The following is a 23,862-nucleotide window of genomic DNA, read 5'->3' on the forward strand; positions in this document are numbered from 1 at the left end:
GCACTCCAGCCTGATCTCTAGGCTCAGAGTATACAGGTCACTTGTGTCAATGCTGACAGACAGAAAATAAACCTGGCACAGGCCCTGGTACGTGCAGCTAGTCTTGCTTTGCTGTACCTTACAACTCCTCCTACTTCCTGGTGTTCTGTAATCAGACTCCTCAGCCACAGACCTTTCTATACAATGCCTCCTGTGAATATATCCTGGATCCCTACTGCAAAGAATTCATGTCCCTCGGACAGAAACAGATCTTCTAAATTACAAAGCCCTTTTGTCTCCACTTTTGAAAGAGCCTATCAAATTTAGAGAGGAGTTAGAAAGATTAGTGGCCATTTATAACCCCATTCACAGGAACATCCACTGGCTACTAAGGGGTGTTCTTTCCACCCATGATTATACTGTGGTTATCAGACATTCCAGAAAGCCCCCAGATGAATGTCTTACCTCTAGAGGGAACAAGTGGCCAGAACTTCTCCCAGGTCCTCCTACAATTGACCAGGAAATGGCTGAGTTATGGGGCCCGATAGGGACAATATTAGAGGCGTTTTCCTCTAAGGTGAAGTGGTCTAGGGTTGAATTATGTACTTAGAAGAAAGGGGAACCTCTTAAGGCCTATGTGGAATGATTTATATAAACTTTTGAAAGGTTCACTGCATTAAATTCTGAAGCCCTAGGACATAAAAAATTTTTAAATTCTGCCTTGGTTAGAAATCACCCTGATACAAAGAGGCAAATCCAAAATAGTGTCATTGGCTGGACAGGTCATTCTCTGAATGTTATTATAGAAGGAGCTATGAAATTCTTTAAAAATAACTTGCAGGAAAATAAGAGGAAAAAGGGATTAAAGTCAATAGTACTTGCTTTGAAAATTGATTCTTTACAAAAACAAAATCATAACTCCAGGGAAAACTCAAAACCCACTCACCTTTCTCCCCAACCACAGAGCTTTGTCTTCAGATGTTTGCAGATATTGTAAAAAACAAGGGCATTGGAAAAACAACTGTCCTAGACTTATGAGAAAGGAAAGCTTAAATAACAATCTCCCTAGACCCCAGCACCTTCACAAGGTCAGCTTTCTCTCTTCTGTGGGACAATACCCCATCGACTGATGGGGTCAGCTAATTTTCAGTCACACCCTAGATCCCACTATTAAACTTACAGTAGAGGATTGGGAACTGAAATACTCTTTCTTTTTTATATAAGAGACAAACTCTAGCTATGTTGCACAGACTGGACTCCTGAGCTCAAGCAATCCTCCTGTCTCAGCCTCAGACTATAGACATGGGCCACAGGGCCAGCTGGGAACTGTAATACTTAATTGCCACCGGTGCAACTGTCCCTACTATCTGCTCAGAGGATCTCTCTCCCTGTCACCTCTGCTTCTATTCAAGCCATTGGAGTTTCTGGGCAACGTATTTCATTGCCCATGTATCAGGCCACTGCAATACCCTTAGGCCTTCTTAACACTCATCATGTAACTCTAATAGATTCATTGCCCAATGTATACAGCAAATCAATATGTGGAGACACATATTGGGGGCAGCAGAGAAAGAGGTTTAATTGTAGGGCCACCAAATAAGGAGATGAGAGAAAACCTCAAATCCACCTCCCTGAGGAATTTGGGGTTAGGGTTTTTAAGGATTTTGGAGTAGGCCAAAGTGTGGAGATTGTTGATTGGTTGAAGGGTACAGTGTAAACTAATGACATGGGAGGTGAAGAAGCTGTATTTTCATGCTGATCCCATTCCTCTATGCTGGTCTTTAAACTGGTTGCTGGAATTCAGGGTATGAAACAAAACGTGTGATTCTTATGTCAGAGATCCTGTTTGCAGGAATAATGGGGTTGCAAATCAATTCTTAAACAGTCTTACAACCCTAATGTCAGCAATCCTATCCAGAGGAACAATGTGGTTACATCTGCAGATGCTCAGATTCTAGTGCTATGTGCCTTTCAGCAACAAGGAAGTGGGCCAAAGTGCAGCCTGATTAATGCTGAATTATAATTATATTTCTCTAGAAACCAATATGCAGTGCTTGTCAACCCTGTGGGAGTGTTTTCAGTCAAGGTTTTCTAGTTTCTGAGTCCTCACCAACAAACTTTTTAGGTGGAGATGTGTTATACAATGTAAAGAGAGAGGCATTTTTATTTCCCTGGCCTTAGACTTCCTCCTTTCCCTAATGGAAATTCATCTTGATTTTAAATCCTCTGAAGAGGAAGCAACCTTTAAAGATGTCTCAACTCATCTCCCAGCCTCACATGCCAATGAGGTTGAATTGCTACTGTGTGAGGAGCCTGTAGGTATTGCCTGGAAAAGAAGAAATCTTTCCTGATAGTAGCTCAGTAGGCCCTTCTCACAAAATGCAGAGCAAGAAATTAAACCTGAGAAAGAGAGAAAAAAAAAAAACCCTTTTTATCTAAGGAATGCAAACCCTGTTAAATTATCAGGCCCAGAGAGGTATTTATAATATAACAGCAGTCAGGTTTCATTCGCCCTTGAGCTAAAGAATTACCTCTTGAAGCTATATGTGCTATATGAGCTATAGACTAACTGATGCCATGTAGCCATAAGATGTCATATACCCTATAGTTCAACAATGTATAGACAATCACTAACCAATGTATTTCTGTAAATCAGTGAGAATTCTTGATGAACGTATTTTGTAATCACTCCCTCTCCTGATTCGCCCTTTTTCTTTAAAAACTTGAGGCTTTCCTTTGTTCTCCCAAAGGCTTGCCAAGGCAACCTGGAATCAGGGTGCAATCCTCAGCCTCGGCGCAGATAAACTCTTTAATTTTGCCTCAGCTTCTTCCTTTTAGGTCAACAAACTTATAATAGACTGTCTTTTACAGAGGGTGTTCTTGTCTTTATTTCCTTCTTTACTCTGTAATACCTTAATCTTGCCAGTAAAGAAAGAAGGAACATTTGATTCAGACAACAATAAAATATATTGATTTGTATAAGATCTAAGAGCCCATAAACTCCTTTGTGATTTTTCACCACCCCTTAGTCCCTAATCCAGCTGACATTTCTACTTCAATTTCTGCTGATACAGCCTGATTTACAATGACTGACATCTGCTCAATTTTCTTTTCAATTCCATTGCACCCTGACTCAAAATTCCTCTTTACATTTACATTTAGAGAGAGAAAATTAACATGAACTCATATACCTTACGGATACCGTGAGTCCTTTTCAATGTTTTCCAGAGTCCTTAAAGTCAGCTTAGACTCTGTGTCCTTTACCCAAGGCTCCACTTTTGTTCATTATTCTGATATGATCCTTCAGTTTGTTACTGAACTAAGCGGCCCACTCTTCTAGACTCCCTCATTTTCCTAAAGGCACTAGCTCAACAGAGGCCATAAAGCCTTCCAACCTAAACTTCAGTGGGTGCAAATAACTGTTACTTATGTAGGATTGAATTGCTAGGTTGTCATATCTCAGAGCACTCAAAAGCTCGCCCCAAAATGCCTACAGTCAATTTTGTGCATTCCCCTCCCAAAAAAACATCTACGTAAATTTCTAGGAGCAGCTAGTTATTGCCACCAATATATTCCTAATTTTGTTGCCCTTGCTAAGCTCCTATATACCCTCCTCCCAGATACTAATTCTGAGCCCATTTTCTTGGCCTGCAGATCCATAAATCTCCTCTGGAGCCTTAAAATTAACATCCACAACCCCTGCTCTCAGCTAACCTGATTTTGACAGACCTTTTCGCCCATCTTGCCATGAAATAACGGGATTACTGCAGATATTCGGAACAATTTTTTTTGCCTCTCTGATACACCCTGTAGCATATTTCTCATGTCAATTGGACCCCCATGCCAATGTACAGTAGCCACAGCTAGCATCCTAATAATTGACAAAGTCAGTATATTCTGATATTACACTCCTTCATTCATCAATGTGTTCCCCATGCTGTCTGTTCTCTTACAAGTTCATAAGATACAGCACCTTTCTCCAGATGGCAGGCCACCTATGAACAGGCCCTGTTCACCAGCTCCTCCATCATGTTGCATTGTTGTAACACTTTAAACCCGGCTGCTCTACTGCCCCTGCCTGATGATGGAGAGCCTCACTCCATTCAATATGATTGCTTTGCAACTATAGAAAAGGTCTCAAAGCCACAAGAAGACTTCCTAGATACTCCTTTAGACAATCCAGACTTATTTCTATTTTGTAATAGCTTCTGTGGATGACATTTCCAGGAAACATAACTGTGAAGCCATAGTTTTCCCTTGTGAAACACTTCAGGCATCCTCTTTGTCCACTGTAAAGTCAGCCCAAGCTGCCGAATGTATAGATCTTGCTAGAGCTGGTGTAATGGCAAAAGGAAAAATTTCCACTATTTACCCTGACTCCAGATATGCCTTGGGCATCTGCCACACTATTGGCAATCTGGAAGTCCAGCAGATTCTTAACTTCTGCTGATAATCCTATTTCCAATTAGCATATAATTGCTGCTCTATTACAGGCTATTCACCTCCCTATTCAAATTGCTATTGCTTATTGTTCAGCTCATCCTAAGGAGACTGATACTATATCTCTAGGGAACGAGAGGGTGGAGAAGGCTACTAAGAATGCAGCCCCAAAGAACCCTCCTATTCTTTTCCAACCTTTATTAACCTGCCTTTATGGCTTACTGGTGTTATTGATTACCAGAGAGTGGCCACAATGCGACAAACAAACAAAAAAAACCCCACAAATGAATACAAAAGAATGTCAGATAATTATCAGGTGTATTATACATGGGGCCAATGGAGTTCCTGTGGCCCCCCTTTTTTTGACTTTTTGGCTTGAAGCACTTATCTCCCTTCAGATGGGACATATGTACAGACAGAGGATAGTTAAGGAATGAAAAGATAATTGGTTTTGCCTTGGTATTTACAAAATTTCTAACTGAATTATTCTCAGTGCACTTCTAATAAATCTCATCAAATTTTTGGAGAAGACCAACATGCCTCAACAAGTCCTCTGAGACATTAGGCTTTAGGCTCTTCTTACTGTTTGGTTGTTGTCTGTATGTTTAGTGGATGGATTGAATGCTATCTAACTAGATGTGCTGACACCATGACTGTGGTAAAGAAATTAATAACAGGTCAGGCGTGGTGGCTCACGCCTGTAATCCCAGCACTTTGGGAGACTGAGGCAGGTGGATCATTTGGGGTCAGGAGTTCTATACCAGCCTGGCCAACATGGTGGAATCCCATCTGTACAAAAAATACAAAAATTACCCCGGTCTGGTGGTGCATGCCTGTAATCCCAACACTTTGGGAGGCTGAGGCAGGTGGATCATCTGGGTCTGGCCAACATGGCAGAACCCCATCTCTACAAAAAATACGAAAATTAGCCTGGTGTAGTGGTGGTGCATGCCTGTAGTCCTAGCTACTTGGGAGGGTGAGGCAGGAAACTTGAACCTGGGAGACGGAGGTTGCAGTGAGCTGAGATCGTGCCATTGCATTCCAGCCTGGGAGACAGAGCAAGACTCTGTCTCAAAAATAAATTAATCAATTAATAAATAATAAATAACAGATCATTCTTCACTTGGACATTCCATTATAGATTGAATCAGACCACTGGAACTTATTTTACAGCAGAAATAAAACAGTTATTTGTAAAAATTCTAGGGTATTCATTGAAATTTAATACCCTATATCATTCCCAATCCTCAGAGCAAGTGGAATGTAAACACTGAGACACAAAAGTTACTTTAGGACAAGTCTGTCAAGAAATTGGACTTAATTGGCTGAAAGCATTACACCTTATATATAAAAAAAAATGGGCAGGGTGCAGTGGCTCAGCACTGTAATCCCAGCACTTTGGGAGACCGAGCTAGGCGGATCACTTGAGGTCAGGAGATTGAAACCAGTCTGGCCAGCATGGTGAAACCCCGTCTCTACTAAAAATATAAAAATTAGCTGGGCGAGGTGGTGGGCACCTGAAATCCCAGCTGCTTGGGAGGCTGAGGCAGGAGAATTGCTTGAACCCGGCAGGTGGAGGTTGCAGTGAGCTGAGATTGCGCCACTGCATTCCAGACAGGGCGAGATTCCGTTAAAAAAAAAAACAAAAAACATTACCCCATATAGAAATCTAGAATACTCCAAATAGAAGACATGGATTAACCTCTTTTGAAATAGTGTTTGGTTGCCCCATGCCTACTAGCAGCTCTAAACCTTCCATTTCTGGATTAAATGAACATTACAGGGACTTCAGTGAACAATCTGATGCTATGACTAGCTATACACAGACCCTATTATATTTAGAGCATATCATCAATGGGTAAAAGGGGGATGGCTTCTGCTGACTGACAAACCTCACTATAAAGCTTTTGATTGGGAAATCAGAGTACATCAAGGCTTTTAGAAGAAAACATACGCTGTCACCTAACTGGGAATGCCCTTGCAAAGTACCACTGACCACCTACGCTGCTATCAAAATAAAAGAAAAATCCTCCTGGATTCGTGCAAGTCATGCCAAACCAGACCCAGATTACCACTCCCAGGGCAATTGGAAGACCATCCCTACAGGTGACCTTTAAGTAAGGATTTCCAGAGTCAAGACCCAGGCCCAGGAAGCAAACAAGATCATGAAGTAGACAGTTTTTCCCAAGATCACAGATCAAGAAACTTTGCTTGCACCTATTAATATTTTCTTCCTCTTTTCAGCCTCTCAAATTCAATAAATATAAAAACAACAAGATATCAGAAAACAACAAACAAACCCTCTTCCTTCATCACAGACTACCTACGAACAGACCTGTTCACCAATCCCTCCATCGTGTTGACTTATTGGCCTTTTATTTAAGGGCTGACTGTGGAGATTATTGTCTCAGTCTCTTCGATTGGCCTTCTGATCCTCCACTATGACCTTTTTTTGAAACTGTGTCTCTCTTTTATTAACCCTGACAGTTTTCTCAACAGGTTAAGTGCAGACCTAACTCCCCTTACACCAGTTTTCCAAACTTGGCCACATTAACTAATCTGATTGCTGGTTACGCCAGTGCCATCCAGATTATGCAAAATAACCTAATTTCTGCCAGTGCAAGTGCCTGGTGGACCAACTTGGCAAATGGATGTATGACAGGGTATGGTATCCATGACCACGAAAATAATATCACTGGGCACAGTGGCTCACATCTGTAATCCCAGCACTTTGGGAGGTTTAAACGAGTGGAGTTCAAGACCAGCCTGGGCAACCTGGTGAGACCCCATCTCTACAATGAAATGCAAAAAGTTAGCTGGGTGTGGTGTTGTGTGCCTGTAGTCCCAGCTACTCGGGAGGCTGAGGTGGGAAGATTGCTTGAGCCCAGGAGGCTGAGGCTATCATGAGCTGTGATTATGCCACTGCACTCCAGCATGGGTGACAGAGTGAGACCCTGTCTCAAAGAAAAAAAGAAAAAAGAAAATAATATCTTTCTACTACTTTTGGTGAGTTAATTTGATAGAGAAAAATCTCTGTGAAGCTCAAAGGCACTCCTTTGCTCAAGTAAAGTCATTAAAGGGACATTTTTTCCTTTGTATGGAAAATGATCATGGTGCCGGAACCTTCCTGGGTGACATACCAAGGGTATGCTGGAACCAAATCCTGTAGTTTGTTCTATAGGTGACATCTTCAAACTCTCATGAAGGTCACAGATGGTCCTGGCACTGACTCTTGTGATACAAGCACTTGTCAAATCACTGGATGTCATAGCTGGCCTACAAGCCAGCCCTGTGCAACCTGGGGTAGTTCAGCCCCTAACTGGGCTTCCAAAAACCAAAGATTATATATGGATAGATCAAAGATGTAGATTAACTTGGTCAGATGACAAAACCACACCTTATAGCTGCCAAAGCCAAACTGCGGGACTCCTATATCAGGTATTTTGCAGCAGTTCTGCTCCTACAGACTAATAGGGACCTAGGAAGATGGGGATGTGCAGATGCCAACATGACATGTGTCAAAACATAACAAACCCCAGACTGGTGGGTCACAAGTTCCACTCTAACCTCATCCATGGACAACATTGGTCTTTTTATCTTATGTGGCAACAAAGTATATATGGTATTCCCATCTATATGGTCAGGATGATGCAGACTCGAATACCCAATGCCTCCCATTGCCAGATACTCCACTTTAAATGCCAGTCAGATTACAAGTGTGGGCTCAGCTGTTCACAAAGTAGTGCCACACAAATGTACCAGAAGTGACATTATGGAAAACCGATTTGTGTATCACAATTCTAAGTTCTCTTCAGTTTTGAGATCTTGTTCCTGGGCTTTGGAACTTACTTTTTGGGAAAGGTAGTTCTAAGTCTTTCTATAGTAATGCACAAGAGTTCAGTATTACTATGCAAACATTGGAAGCACTCCAATCAGAAGTTAAATTTATGCTAGAGCCCAGGAGTTCAAGGCTGCAGTGAGCTGTGATCATGCTATTTCACTCCAAAATTGTCATGGACTAGATTTACTAACAGTCAGACTAGGGGAGCTTGCTTGATCATTGGTGAAGAAAGCTGCTTCTATGTAAAGAGCTTAGGACAAATAGTGTTTAATTGGCACCACTTAAAGGGCAAGATAAATATTAATCCTCCCCATCAGATAAATGAGGCTCATGATTTTAATGGACTGACCTATTTCTAGGGTTGGGAGACTGGCTTAATGGGATATGATGAAATGTGCTTAGATTTGTTCTTTTCTGATGATTCATACTTGTAATCTATGTTCTTCTCTCCCTTTGCAGATCTCTTGCCACTCAGCTACTAACCCAATTTTTCTCTCCACCGCCACCTGCTCAGCTTTTAATGTATGAAACTTCTAGGGAAGTTTCAGATGGGAGAAATAAAGGAGTTAAAAACATGCTGCCTCAAAATATGCTCCTCTGGCATATTGACTATTATGAAATAAAGGTACTTGAAAAACAGCAGGTGCAAGATCTCTCTTTCTTTCTATCTCTTGAAAGCAGGAGATGAAATTCCCATGTGAAAGGTGTCTTCCCTATACCAGAAGGAAATGTTATTCTTGTCATTGAGGAAGGGAAGTTGAAGCAAAATACAGGGAGGGAAATCTGTACAATCAAACCTTGTTAAACTAACCCTTATCGTCCTAGTTTTTTTCTACCCCTTTAACCACCCTAGATCAAGTCCTTTAACTTTGTCACATTTTCATAAGTTTTTGAATTTTTTTGTTAAATTCAGAATATAAGTGTTCAACTCTAACTGTGACTTTGGGTGCTCATTTCCTCATGAAGACTCCTGTGCTACGTAACACTTGTATTACACAAATTTGTGTGCTTTTCTTCTGTTGATCTGTTTTATGTCAACTTAATTCTCAGACCCAGCCGAAAAACCCCAGGGAGTAGAGGTGAAATTTTGCTCCCTTATAGTTCTATGACTCTAGTTTGATTCTAATTTAGTATGGATAAAAATGGGACCCCATGGTCACTTGGGGTATATAAGTATCTATGTACTTTAAGAATGGATCCCAGGATGTGGTAAGGTTTACAGATCATACATATTCATTTATTCATACATTTTTTTCAACAGTCATTGAGGATATATTATGTGTATACTCAACTACACTGACTAGGTTACAGAGACAAATTAGACCAAGTCTTTGTACTCAATGAGAGTCTAGCCTAATGGAGGAAAACAGACACAATGAACTAGGTATAATAGTGTCATAGTTGCTATGATAGATATTTTCATAGGGGCATGAGGCTACTAAGACTAAATGAGGAGAAAAGATGGGAGATTATGAGAGGAATGTAACCCAGAACTCCCATTTTTCTAAGAGATAGTTTAATTATTTTCTCTCTCTCTTATTTTCTCTTTCTTCCTTTCCCCTGCTTCCTATTTAGCTCTTTAGAAATGCAATTATAGCCTCTCACCCACCAGGAGGCTGCCTTGAGAGATAAAAGTTGAATTATAACCCAAAGTCCTGCCAGGAAACGCTCTCCCACCTGGAGAGTTTTCAGCCACCTTTACAATCTATTTCTGCCTATGAAGATGCCAACTCAACTGCCTGATAGATAAGGTACCAAGCTATCACACGGACCCTCCCTGCCTGCTTGCTTCCTCCCCTGGCTTTTAAAGTGCCCAGTTTTTGCTCCAAAAGCAAAGCAATACCATTAAGACAGGAAGCCTATACTTCTTCCCCTAAACTAGCTTTGGAATAAAAGTTACTTTTTTTATACCAGACCTTGCTCTTGTTCATTGGACTCTGCAAGCAGTAAGCAACTGAACCTGCGTTTCAGTTACAAGAGAGTAGGAAAGGCTTCATGGAGAGGTTGACCCTTGAGTCGAGTCTTGAAGATGATAAGATTCCATTAGGAGAATGGGCAATGAAAGGAAGGCCAGTACATGGGAGCTGATAAAACAGCATGGTGTATGAAGAGTCAGCCTGGTTCACATTGTCTTGAGTGCAGTGTCCACAAGTACTATATCATGAAGAGCCTTAGCTACCATGCAAGGGAATTTTAAAGTATTGCATCCTAAGCAGGCTTGTCTTAACACTTGTGAGGTTCAGGGCAAGAGCAGAAGTACAGGTTTTTGGCTGTCTTCCTGTTTCCTCTCCTCCAACTTAAAGATCCTCACACACATCTGTGAATAGCCCAGCTTGCATGTCTAAGCTATGTCCTATCCTCATGAAAACATCTGCCTTTTGGCCTCCTCTAAGGCTTAAGAATGAGCCTTGGCAGCCTGGTGGCTTCATGGGTCTGGAAGCAGACTCAGATCCTTTGGGCTGGGTGTTCCAGGAGTGTTGTCTATAAGTAGGGAGGACACAGGCTCTGGGAAGAACACCCCTTTGGACCCATAGAGACTCCTGTCCCGAGTAGGGGGGGAAGTGGTTATAGGAGGGCCAGAGTGGGGCTATCTAAATTTTAGTGGGGTAGCAAACTTTTTCTGTGAAGGACTAGCTAGTAAATAATTTAGCCTCTGAAGGCCAGATATGGCCACAATTGGATGTTCCTGTTTTGTTTTGGTTGCAGGCATTAAAAAATACAAAATTCATTCTTAGCTTGAGGGCCGTACAATATTAGGCTGCAGGCTGGATTTGGCCAGGGGTCATAATTTGTATGACATGCAACAAGAGTAGTAGGGCATCTCTGAAGAGTGTGAAAAGGGGACTGACCATCACTTTGTGTTTTAGAATGATCAGTTTGGCTTTGTGGAGCGTATGTAGAAACTGGACAAACTGGAGGCTGTCGTAGTAATTCAAACAGGAGATGATGAGGCCCTGACCTAACTCAGCAGCAATGGGACTGGAGAAGATAGTGAATTAAGAACATTTTAAAGGAATTAGTGACTTTAGGTTTTTGATTAAAGCAACTGGGTCGTGGTTCTAATCACTGAGATGGTGACATCAAAGGGCAGGGTAGCATGAGCTAATAGGTTCTGTTTTTAGTATCTGGTTCTTGATTTTTATGTAGGAGACTCAAGGGGATGTCCAGTAGATTCTCATACATACGAGTTGCTATTCTGTAGTGAGGGCAGGCTGAAGATACAGATTTGAGAGTCACAAGGGGACACACAGCCACCCCAGAGCATTTGAAAGGTGAAACTGAAGAGGTGAAATTCCTTGCATCCTACGAGTGTCTTGTTCTTGAGATGAACCGGATCAAGACAGGGCAAGAGAGGAGATACTGAAGCCCAACCCTGAAAACCTGGCCCACCTTCTGGGGCTGACAATCAAGGCTGAGGCTGGTGAGCAGTGTGGTATGAGAGGCTGAAGCATGGTTGGAGTGCGGCCAAAATAAATCTGAAAGAGTAACCAAGGAATGGTCAGCAGAGAAATCTTTCCTCTGGGGGTAGTCTCTCAACTACTAGATCTACACCCTGAATTAGGAATCTCCTGTGTTATAATGTTTGACTCTAAGTCTGAAAGCTCAAGTGTGAGAGAAGCATAACATTTATGACCTATGAATCCACCTAATTTTGACTCCAAGCTGCCATGCATTAGGCTGGTAGGAAGGTGAACGTAAATCACTCCAGTAGGTTTGGGTCCCACCTCAGTCACACTCCCTTACTCTGCCAAGGCTCCGGAGGCCTTCCTTAGTCATTGGTCATCTCCCACATCAGTCAATGCTGACGTGCCCATTGTCTGTGTCTGCACAATACTGGCAGGTCTGGCAGCATCTGGCAGTTTCCATGACATATTTAGAACACTGGACTATTTGGCAAAGCTCTGCAACCCATTGCCTAGGGCTTTGTTTTCCTAGATGAACTGAGTACCTCTTGCCTGGAGTCTTGCTTCCCGTAGTAATGACCTAAGCAGAGAATGGGTCCTTCTTACTTATAGACCTACAGATCTCTTCTCTTCAGGACCTCTAAAGTAATCTCTAGTTTGCATGGGTATTTCTCCCTCTTGTTCTTTCACCATATGCTTTTACAGTTCGTCAGATTCATAACTTGAAAAACATGTTCCTCTTTCCTCCAGGAAAGGGAGGGATTACTAATCCAAAGTGAGGGAAAATATTTGCATTTCACTTTCTAGTCCATCAAAAAAGGGAAGAAAAACAAAAACAGTTAAGATTTTATACTGAAATAGTGAGCATTTATACCCTGCCACATATTTGTGGAGAGGAGGACAAACAAGTGGAAGGAAATACCCAGGAGAAGGACTTGATGAATGAGGCAATTGGCAGGACATATGATGGGTCCGAGGAGTGGCTGAAGGTGATGTCTTTAAACTTGGACTTCCCTGATTTTCAGAATGGAGCATTGCAATGAGCCTGCATTCAGGGTCCATAGATCAAACCTGAATATCTCCAGTTACCTAGTAGATATGGTTGCAGGTGGCAGGGGTGGGTGCTGGGCATTGGAGGTCTAACCTCGTATGAACTTTCCTGCTTCTGGTCAAGAAGGCTTTGGAATTCTGTTGGGGGTTGAATCTGGGTGCTGAATTTTTGCCTTAATCTGTGAATTGTTGAGGTTGCCCACGGCTGAAATTAACTAACTTTAAAAAATAATTAGTCAGTTTACTTGCTTTATTTCATTTGTTCTTCAAACTACCCAGGAAGGTAAATGTCGCAGTTTCCATTCTGCTGACGGGAAACCTGAAACTCAGAGAGGTCAGGGGAATTTATCACAGTAATACAGCTAGTATGTGACATCAAATCCATGTCAGTTATTGTAGGTTTACCCTAGTGGATAATTTATTGCCCAATAGTGATATTTTGAGAATGAAAGGGGCAGCTATTAATAATTATCTCAGGACTATAAGTAAAACCAGAATTTTCCTGTGTGGTCAGTCAACTTGGCTATTTCTTTATTTGTATTAACTTTTTAAAGAACAAATTGTAATCTTTGTAATCATTTCAACTTTTAAAAATTCCCCAGGATGGCCGACATGGCAAAACCCTGTCTCTACTAAAAATACAAAAATTAGCTGGGCGTTGTTGTGCATGCTGGTTGTCCCTGCTACTCAGGAGGCTGAGGCAGGAGGATTGCTTGAACCCAGGAGGTGGAGGTTGCAATGAACTGAGATCATGCCACTGCACTCCAGCCTGGGCAACAGAGCGATACTCTGCCAAAAAAAAAAAAAAAAAAAGACTTCAAATTCCTTTTATGAAGCCAATATAACCCTAATATCAAAACTTGATAAGAGTAGTGCAATAAAGTAGATTACAGATAGTTCTCACTTCTGAACATAAACGCAAGAATACTAATATGCATTAGGTAACTGAATTTGGTAATTACTAAAATAATATATCATGATTTAAAAATATAGCATACCATGACCAGTTATAGTTAATTCTTAGGACTGCAAGGAGATAATTCTACATTTGAAAAATTTATTAATGTGATTTCCCATACTAAGAAACTAAAGAAAGAAATACTTAGAACATTTCAACAGAGCATAAAAAGCATTCCATAAGGTGCTATATTTATTTACAGTTTAAATTAGCAGAAAACTAGGAACAGAAAGAAATTTCCTTAATGTGATAAAAAGGTATTTACTGTTTACCTGGAAAATCTTGAAAAATGTTTGCTTTAAAATTAGGGATGATTCAAGAATACTGGCTATCATAATGTTCTGCCTCACACTGGAGGTTCAAGCCAATGTAATAACATAGCATAGAACACTAAGAAATATAACTATTGGATTGGAGGAAATAAAATTGTCATTTGCAAGTGTTATGACTGCTATGACCATTTACATAGAAAAGTAAAGTAAATCAACAAACTCTTAGAAGTAATAAGAAGCTTGTGGATTGCAATATCAATATACAAAAGTCAGTAATATTTTTCAGTACTAGAAATAATAAAATTAAAAATATAATAGAAAAGAAGATACTGTCTAAAACCACAAATACCTGTAAAATATCAAGGACTTAATGACGAAAACTCACAAGACTACCACAGAAGAACACTTTGAAACTCTACCAAAGGGCAAAAAGAAACCTGAATTAATAATCAGAAAAATCATCTTCATGAATGAGGCAGCAATATTTAAGGATAACCATTTTCCCTCAATTTAGGGCACTTCCAAGCAAAATTATAGCCACCTTTAGGGAGAATGTGCCTTCTCATATTTTGAACGAACCCTCCATTGAGTAAGTCTTGATAGAGGGCGGAGCCCTGCCTCTCTCTGTGGAAGTGGGAGAAGAATCAGAACCTTCTTTCTCTCTGGATACTAGGATATGAGTATGTAATCCTAACTTGGACATAACATTCTCCTTTCTGGAACTCTGAAGCTTGTGTGAGTGGTAGGGTGATGCAGGGACAGTTTGCAAGAACTTTCTCTGTGGCAGCGTCCTGGTGGTGTCCTAACCAGGCTCTCTGCAGCAGTGTAGGCTTCTGTTGCCAGGCCTCCTGTGGTTCCAGCCCATTTTCTGAGCCTGTTTCTCTAACCTTCTTTCTGATTTTGTGAGCTCTCTGATATCTTTCCCAATAAAATTCATTTCTGTATTAATTTGGAATCAGTTTCTGTTCCTTACAATCAATAACTTGGAACTGGGAATATCTACAAAATGATTCTGAAATTCATGTAAAAGTATACATGTCCATGAGTAAATTAAGACCAGGGATTGGTCAACTTTTTCTACAAAAGACCGGATATTAAACATTTGAATCTTTGGTGGCTGGATGCAACTACCCAATTTGGCTGTTGCAGTGTTCAAAAGAAGCAAATGAGAGTAGTTGTGTTTTAATAAAACTTACTAAAATAGTTAGTGAATAGGGTTGGGCCCATGAACCCTAATTCCCTAACCCCTGCCTAAGACAATCAGAAAAAAAAAAAAAAAAAGAAAAAGAGGGGACAGCCCCTTTCCACCACATATTCAAACATATTACTCAGCCGTAGTAGGTAAACCAATGTGGTACTGGTACAGGAACATACGAACAGACCAGGGAACAGAATAGAACCCAGAAACAGGCACATGAGAATTTGGTCTATTTTGGAGAAAAAATTAGTTTTTATGGAAAAATAAAAATTAGATTCCTACCTAAGGGAGAAATATAAAAATAAGTTAGGACTTAAATATTAAAGATTGTAACTGCTAGAAAAAAATATATAGGTCGGGCATGGTGGCCCATGCCTATAATCCTAGCACTTTGGGAGGCTAGGTGAGAGGATTGCTTGAGCCCAGGAGTTCAAGACCAACCTGGGCAACATAATAAGACCCTGTTTCTACAGAAAATACAAAAATTCGTTGGGTGTTGTGGCATGTGGCTGTGGTCCCAACTACTCAGGAGGCTGAGGTGGGAAGATCACTTGAGCCTGGGAAGTTGAGGAAACAGTGAGCCTGCACTGCACTCAGACTGGGTGACAGAGCAAGACACTGTCTCAACAACTAAAAATAAAACATAGAATATCTTTAGGATTTTGGAGTAGAGAAGAATTATGATCATCAGGCTAGTATTAAAATGTTTTGCATTCTCTGAGGACACATCAGAGAAAGTGATTGGGTTATAAGGACAAATTCGCCTAGAGCTCAATGCTGTGTTGTTATTTCAGGTAAGCATAGTCTTTCTTCAAAGAACCAAGGACTAGCCGAGTGTGGTTTCGTCTCTCCTAAAAAAAAAAAAAAAAAAAAAGAACCAAGGACTGGTTATTTGTTGGTGGCTGAATGATTGGTTTGTGAAAAGACAAGAAACCCAGGCTGAATAGGGAATGGTGGTCTGGTCTTTGTGTTGACAACAATTAATAGGAAAACCCCAAGAGGCAGAATTTGGAGCCAAAAGGCAGTACGGGGCCCTGACGAATGATTCTATATGAAAATAGATTGTCCCTGAACACGGCTAACAGGGACAATCATGAGGCAAATGACTAAGTCCAGACACAAAGTCAGATATCCAGTAATTGTTGTTTGTTTTTGTTTTCTATATGTATATGTCCTTAAGATTATCTTATTGGAGAGGCAATTATTATTATTATTTTATTTTTTCAGAACAGAATCTGGCTCTGCTGCCCAGGCTGGGGTGCAGTGGCATGATCTTGGCTCACTGCAACCTCCACCTCCTGGGTTCAAGCGAGTCTCCTGCCTCAGCCTCCCGAGTAGCTGGGATTAGAGGCACGTGCCACCACGTAATTTTTTAGGCTAATCTTTTTTAGTATTTTTTTTCTTTTTTAATAAAGATGGGGTTTCACCATGTTGGTCAGGCTGGTCTCGAACTCCTGACCTCAGGTGATCCACCCACCTCGGTTTCCCAAAGTGTTGGGATTACAGGCATGAGCCACTGCGCCTGGAGAGGCAATTAAAAAGTCTTTGGGAACATACAAATATAGCTTCAAATGCAAGCGCTATCACATCCCAGCCGTGAGAATTTCCTGATTTATGAAATGAATAAAATAATACCTACTTTTCAGGGTTGCTGTAATGATCAGAATGTAGGTATGTAGGGTGGATTGGGGATGGCTGCACATTCTTTGTTATGTACTCACATTGAGAAATGGAGTTTAATAATTAATTGCCTTATTCAACAGGTATTTAATGGGTGCTTACTTCTGTGTCACATGCCCTTCTTGCTGCTGAACAAAGTGGATAAATTCCTTGCCTGAAAGTAATTAAGGTAATACCTTTTAATCATTGTTGGTGATGTAATGGTTATTAAGATAACCAGAATATCGGGGTTTAGCTAAAAAGACCTAATTGTCTGATATGGACACATAAGAAATGAAGTTCAAAGGAAATCTGTCCTAAGTAAATTATAATTAACATCTAAGTATTAATCGTTAACAAGCTGAATAGACACCATATAGCTATTTCAAATTTAAATTAGCCTCTGTCTTACCTATTATTTTTAATTTATACCACTACCTTCTGGAAGATGTGTAAATGAAAATCCTAACTGAGTAAGTTAACACAAATAAATACCACTCATCCATTCATTCATTCAACCAATCATTCAACAAATATTTTATTTCATTTATTTATTTTTTGAGGCAGAGTCTCACTCTGTCACCCATGCTAGAGTGCAGTGTCATGATCTCAGCTCACTGCAACCTCTGCCTCCCGGGTTCAAGCAATTCTCCTGCCTCAGCCTCCCAAGTACTTGGGACCACAGGTGTGCATCACCACACCCAGCTAATTTTTTTTGCATTTTTAGTAGAGACGGGGTTTCACTATGTTGGCCAGGTTGGTCTCGAACTCCCAGTCTTAAGTGATCCACCCACCTTGACCAAAGTGCTGGAATTACAGGCATGAGCCACAGCGCCTGGCTTCAACAAATATTTGTTGGACAACTTTTACGTGCTAAACTGTGCTAACCATTGTTTCTCTGAACGATTCAGACATAGACTCTGCTTTTTCTGCCAAGAACTCCACTTTTCATATCAAAATTATGGTAGAGGAGGAAAAACTTGAAAAAAAAGTGCTAGGTTAATCATATTTTTTATAACTGAATGATTTCTTAGATTAAGATATTTTAATGTATTTACTTTGAGGTAGATTGATCCCTGAATGACATGGTCTAGTTACTGATAACTAAAAAAGCACAATTAGGTGTTAAGTTTGAATAGAATTTCAATCCATTATTGAGGGTTCCTAAATTTTTCTATATACTGTGGTTGCTTGGTTTTATTCAGGGCTAGGGAAATTTGCTAATTTGAGAGGCAAGACAAAAAAGCCTGTCAAATGCATTTGTATTATGCCAAAGTAGTTCTCAAGGTATCTTTCAAGTGAATGTTTAGCACATACGCGTGCACACAAAACAAACTTGACGTTCACCATTATCAACGACTAGGATGGCAAATCCACTCTTGCTTTGTAACCAAGGAAAGTCACTGCTGCATGGTCCTAACGTGCTTAGTCTTTATGAAGATGCCTCAGCAAAAGACGACAGGGATATAAGACTGAGTTATTCCTTTGAAGTTTAACTCATTATCCTTTCGTAATCATAACTTCATGTTTTTTACCTCCCCAAGTAAAGTTCCAAAAGGCAACAGTAGGTCACAGCAGCCCCTTAGTCGGAGGTTAGGCTCAGGTGCAATTTACTCTCCTCTGTATGCTTGCTAGTAACTAAAGGAGTAACAGTTTCGCACACCAAGAATGATCAGAGTCAGTGGCCAGGGTTCCCGTTTCATGACAGCCTTCTATACTTGTAGGAAATACAGACTTTACCGTTAAAGAAACTAATGTGGTCACCAGGGTCATGGTGTTTAGATTCACATCATCTGGAGTGTAAAGTGTAAAAAACATCTCTTCTGGTTTGAATGATAGTCTCCTGAAGTTGATGAAACTTAGTGGTTTCACAAGAGAAAGGGTGCCCTCATGTGGCGATTTAGAAACATAACAGCAAATTCTTTGGCATCCCCGGCTTCAAGGAGGAGGTGTATATTGCCTAATTTTAACTCTGGTTGTGTTTCTGATTACTTTTATCAGTAGAGTATGGCAGAAGTGAGGCTATATGACTTCTATGGCTAGATCTTAAAAGTCATACAGACTCCATGGTGGAGAAGATGCCATGAGCAGGCAATATGGTTGACAGTCCCAGCTGAGCCCAGATTTCCAATTATCTCCAGTAACGCAGCAGACGTGTGATTGAAGCCATCACAGCCCCTCCCAACCAGCCCATCGGCCCCACAGAACAAAAGGATCACCTAGGGCAGCCTTGCCTGAACTCCTGGCCTACAAAATCATGAGATATAATAAAATGATTGTTGTTTTGAGCTACGGTTTAGGGTTCTTTTTATGCAATGTTAGATAACTGGACACTCCTTCTGTTAATTCAAGTTCTCTAAAAGCTGATACCAAGAGGATCGGATTCGACATAAAAGAGGTTTTTGGGGAAACACCTGCGAAGGCTAACGGGTGAAGGAGTGGACTAGGTAGGGAGAGCTTTCAGACTCTGATGCAGGTCTGGAATCTGAAGGAAGAAAGATTAGGCAAGAAGAGTCTTAGGCTATCTCACAAGAAAATAAAGTTTTTCCAGGCTGTGGTGGTGGGCGGGAGGTCCTCAAGCCTGTTAGAAAGATTCTGCTTATCCCAAACACTTTATATCAAACTGGAGTTTTGGACCTGTGTGCAGCATGCTAGAATTGATAGAATGTAGCTTAGAAACTCATGAAAACAACTTACAGAATCCCACGCCGGGCGCGGTGGCTCACGCCTGTAATCCCAGCACTTTGGGAGGCTGAGGTGGGCGTATCACCTGAGCTTGGGAGTTTGAGACCAGCCTGACTAATACGGAGAAACCCCGCCTCTCCTAAAAATACAAAATTAGCCGGGTGTGGTGGCACGTGCCTGTAATCCCAGCTACTCAGGAGGCTGAAGCAGGAGAATAGCTTGAACCCGGGAGGCAGAGGTTGCAGTGAGCCGAGATCGCGCCATTGCACTCCAGCCTGGGCAACAAGAGCGAAACCCCATCTCAAAAAACAAACAAACAAAAAAACAACTTATAGAATCCCAGTGTTAGGACTTTCTCCCTCTCACATTGTATATCATTTATTATAACTCTGAAAATGTATCATAGTTTTTTTTTTTTTTTGAGACGGAGTCTTGCTCTGTCACCGAGGCTGGAGTGCAGCGGTGGTGCAATCTCGGCTCACTGCAACTTCCGCCTCCTGGGTTCAAGCAATTCTCCTGCCTCAGCCTCCCAAGTATCTGTGATTACAGGTGTGCCCCACCACGCCTGGCTAATTTTTGTATTTTTAGTAGAGTTGGGGTTTTGCCATGTTGGTCAGGCTGGTCTCGAACTCCTGACCGCAAATGATTCAAACCCACTTGGCCTCCCAAAGTGCGGCGATTATAGGTGTGAGCCACTGCGCCCAGCCAAAATGTGTTATAGTTATTTTTTACATAGCCATGTTATTCATCAGACTTTGATATTCTTGAAGGCAGGATCTGTGTGTTTTTTTTATCTTTGTATCCCTCTTCATTCCCCAAGTTCCTGGCTCAATGAATGCTTGTTGAATGACTAAGAATAATAGTGAAATCACATTCTCTGTGTGGTTCTCAGAACAAATTGTAATTCTCTGGATTTATTTATAAGGACTTCATTGTTGATGAAATATCTGAATATTAATTACATCTTCTAAAACTATGTTGTAAACAGACTTGTAAATAATAATGAAGAAAATCACATGAAAGGAGGAATTTCTCTTTAATGGTACTTTGCTATCTTAGTAAATAGTTTTTATAGTCTTGTTTGCTAGCGCTGCTCTCCCACCATTTTCTGACGGGATTATGGACAGGAGAATTCGTAACTCACCCGACTGACGTTTTAGTTGACTTCCTAGAGGATACATTTGATCTTGTAAGTTCTGTACCTAAAGTCTTCCTTGTCACTGTATCCTATTGTGATGGTTCCCAGATTTTTGGATTTCATGGATTAATATCATTTTTTAAAAACTGGGATGCTGACACTTATTTTGTAAAGCGAGAACATCAAAAATCATCTATGGCCTGTTATTACCATCATTTTACAAAAGAAAGGCTATGTTCATAACAAAAAGAAGATATCTCAGAATTTTAAAATGGAATGGACAGAGACAGATTACAGAGTTAGTACATTATCCTTATTGTTTCTCATTCCTTTACAGTTTGGTACCAGCCTGTGTACCTGAACTATTGGCTGTAAATTAAAATTTCAACTTATTTAGGGCTTTCCTAGTTGTCCGGCAGCTGCCATTTTCCAGGGGCTGGTAAGGAGGAATGAGAATGTCCTGGGGACAAAGCTTTTTTTTTTTTTTTTTTTTTGAGACGAAGTTTCATTCTTGTTGCCTAGGCTGGTGGGCTGTAGTGCAACAGCGTGATCTCAGCTCACTGCAACCTCTGCCTCCCAGATTCAAGCCATCCTCCTGCCTGAGCCTCCCAAGTAGCTGGGATTACAGGTGCCTGCCACCATGCCTGGCTAATTTTTGTCTGTTTAGTAGAGACGGGGTTTTGCCATGTTGGTCAGTCTGGTCTCAAACTCCTGACCTCAGGTGATCTGCCTGCCTTGGCCTCCCAAAGTGCTGGGATTACAGGCGTGAGCCACAGCATCCAGCAGATGCTTCATATTTACAGAGGCGACACAGGAGTTGCACACCTCATGTCTGCTTACTTTCTGTTGGCCTGGACTTCGTTGGAGGAAGAGACCAGTGAGGCTGGGGAATTCTGGTCTGTAGCTCTTGGCCATGTATTTAGCTAAAACTTGGTGTTTCTATTTTTGAAAGGAAGACGAGAATGGATACTGGAGAAAATAGTGATCCATCACAGCCCACTCCTTTGGCCCTCCATGTAGTCAGGCTCACTGTTTTTTCTCAGCAGTAAAGCGTAATCACCACATGCCAACAACCCAAAGTCCTGTCTGGGTGTTGCATCCATCTCCAAGTCCAGGATCTCTGGGTGATGTGCTGTCCTCTCTGTCAAGTGACAGGGTGGCTCTTGCCTCCCACACCTGCATCCAGTACGTAATGATGTTGTAGAATGGTATATCTGCAATAAAATCTCTCTTTCACAAATGGAAAATTGGGAAACAGGAAATGAGCAGGACCCAGTGGTTTATAACAATGGCAGAATTCTAATGGGCAGAAAAACAGACTCCTTGTCCTGGCAATGGAATACATTCTTGGTTAGAACTTGTTCCATTTTCTGTGAGCAATTCTTTGTCTATTGTCCTTTATTCATTATTCTTTACTTTTTGCAAGTGTTAGAAATCGGTGCTTGTAGAAGGCTGTTCAGATTTCATAGCCTTCTTCCTGCTGGTGCAAGATAGGTGTGCCTGATCTATTTGCTATATGCATTATTTAGAATAGGCTACAGACTCCAGAACATAATGATTTAAAGAAAAGATAGTTCATTTCATTTTTACAGAAGAGCTCTGTGCCGGAGTTTCATACCAGCAGCGGCCCTGCTCCATGCAGTCCGTTGAGGACTAATATCAGTAGAGAATGAGCTAAGCTTCTTGACAAGGGGATATAGATATGCAGTGGCTTAGAAAATAGAATTTCATTTCTCTCTATATTTCTGACTGCTGGCTGGAAATCAGAGACAAGCAGAGCAAGCTTGGAGCCTCATATTGAGGAGAGCTCCCGCACCTGCCCAGGTCTGTGCACTGCTGGACTGTTAGATAAAAGAGAAATAAAATTCAATCTTGTTTGAGTTCCTCTCCTGCTAGCTTTTCAGGCTGCAAAATGTAAGAAAAGCAGAAAAGCATAAGACCAACAGAGTCCCTTTAAGCTTTCCTAGATATCCCACATCACATTTCTGTATACTTGCTGTTAAGAAAGTTTGAGAAATGGTCTTTGATTTACAATGGCAACATTCTTAGCAAAAAATTGGGGCTCTCCAAAAAAAAAAAAAAAAAAAACAGAAGCAGAGAATGAATGTTTGAGTAGGCATCTAGTAGTCTATGCCCTCCTATCTAAACACCAGGAGAAAATGAGTTGGCCTTTTCAGTGGCTGTCTTAGTCTGTTTTGTGCTGCTATAACAAGATACCACAGACTGGGTAATATATAAAGAACAAAAATTGACATCTGCAGAGTCTGGAGGTGGAAAGTTCAAAATCAAGTGACTGGCATCCGGTGACGGCTTTCTTGCTGTATCATTCTATGGTGGAAAGCAAGAGGGAGAGAGAGAGAGAGAGCGAGCGAGAGAGAGTGAGAGAGCGAGCCAAACTTGTTTTTTTATAATTCCCATGATAACAAACTCCCTCCTGCAATAATGGCATTAATCCACTCATGAGGACAGAGCCCCCACAGCTTTGTCACTTCTTAAAGCTTCCACCTCTTAATACTGTTAGAATGACATTTAAGTTTCAACATGAGTTTGGGAAGAGACAAATATTCAAGCCCTAGCAATGGCTTAGTTTGTTCATCTATAGTCACATGAAGTGCATTGCCATGTGTGGTTAAACATAGTTTAATTATTGTCAAGAACATTCCAGAAGACAGGAAGTTGAAGAAAAGAAGTTCTACAACGGTGATATGTTATTAAAAATGATTTCTTTCAGCCTAATAAAACTAAACCTGGAATTGCTATAATTTCTTCACTAAATTATTAACTGTGCAATGATAAATAGCTGGTTCCTTTTTAATACAAACAAAAATTTTTAAAAGACACTTTTATTCCATGGTAACTTGTGTTATTGTTTCTTCCTAACAGTCACACTTCATTTTTCAGATGAGATATCCTGTTTCTAACTTTCTCTTCCTTATTAAGGAAACTTTTTGCCTGAAGAAACTTGGTGATAATTATTTCTTATGTGCTTTTGAAAAATATTTTATAGTGTTATTATTACAAAATAAATTCCTGTCCATTATAAAAACACATATAAGGAAAACCTGGATAGGACCATGCATACTATTTTGTTCTTTATCGTTCCACACCTAAACATATGTTTATACTATATTTATATATTTTAAAAATATGTTTAAAATATACTAAAAATACAACTGATAATTCAATACATAGTATTTTACAAATTGAATTTTAACTTATGATCTTTTTCATTGTAAAT

The 23,862-nt window shown here is 40.6% G+C and overlaps 1 long non-coding RNA gene across 1 annotated transcript in view; it reads left to right on the forward strand.

Annotated features, from left to right (window-relative positions):
- The window catches only part of LOC129008912 (uncharacterized), a 31,609-nt gene extending 9,738 nt beyond the window's left edge, over positions 1-21,871 (forward strand). The window contains exons 2-3 of the long non-coding RNA XR_008492594.1: positions 16,906-16,991; positions 21,577-21,871. This is a non-coding gene — a long non-coding RNA (uncharacterized LOC129008912). The remainder of the gene's footprint in view (positions 1-16,905; positions 16,992-21,576) is intronic.
- Positions 21,872-23,862: the final 1,991 nt, after the last annotated feature.

The sequence above is a fragment of the Pongo pygmaeus genome, chromosome 9, assembly GCF_028885625.2.
Source record: "Pongo pygmaeus isolate AG05252 chromosome 9, NHGRI_mPonPyg2-v2.0_pri, whole genome shotgun sequence".
Classification (NCBI taxonomy): domain Eukaryota; kingdom Metazoa; phylum Chordata; class Mammalia; order Primates; family Hominidae; genus Pongo; species Pongo pygmaeus.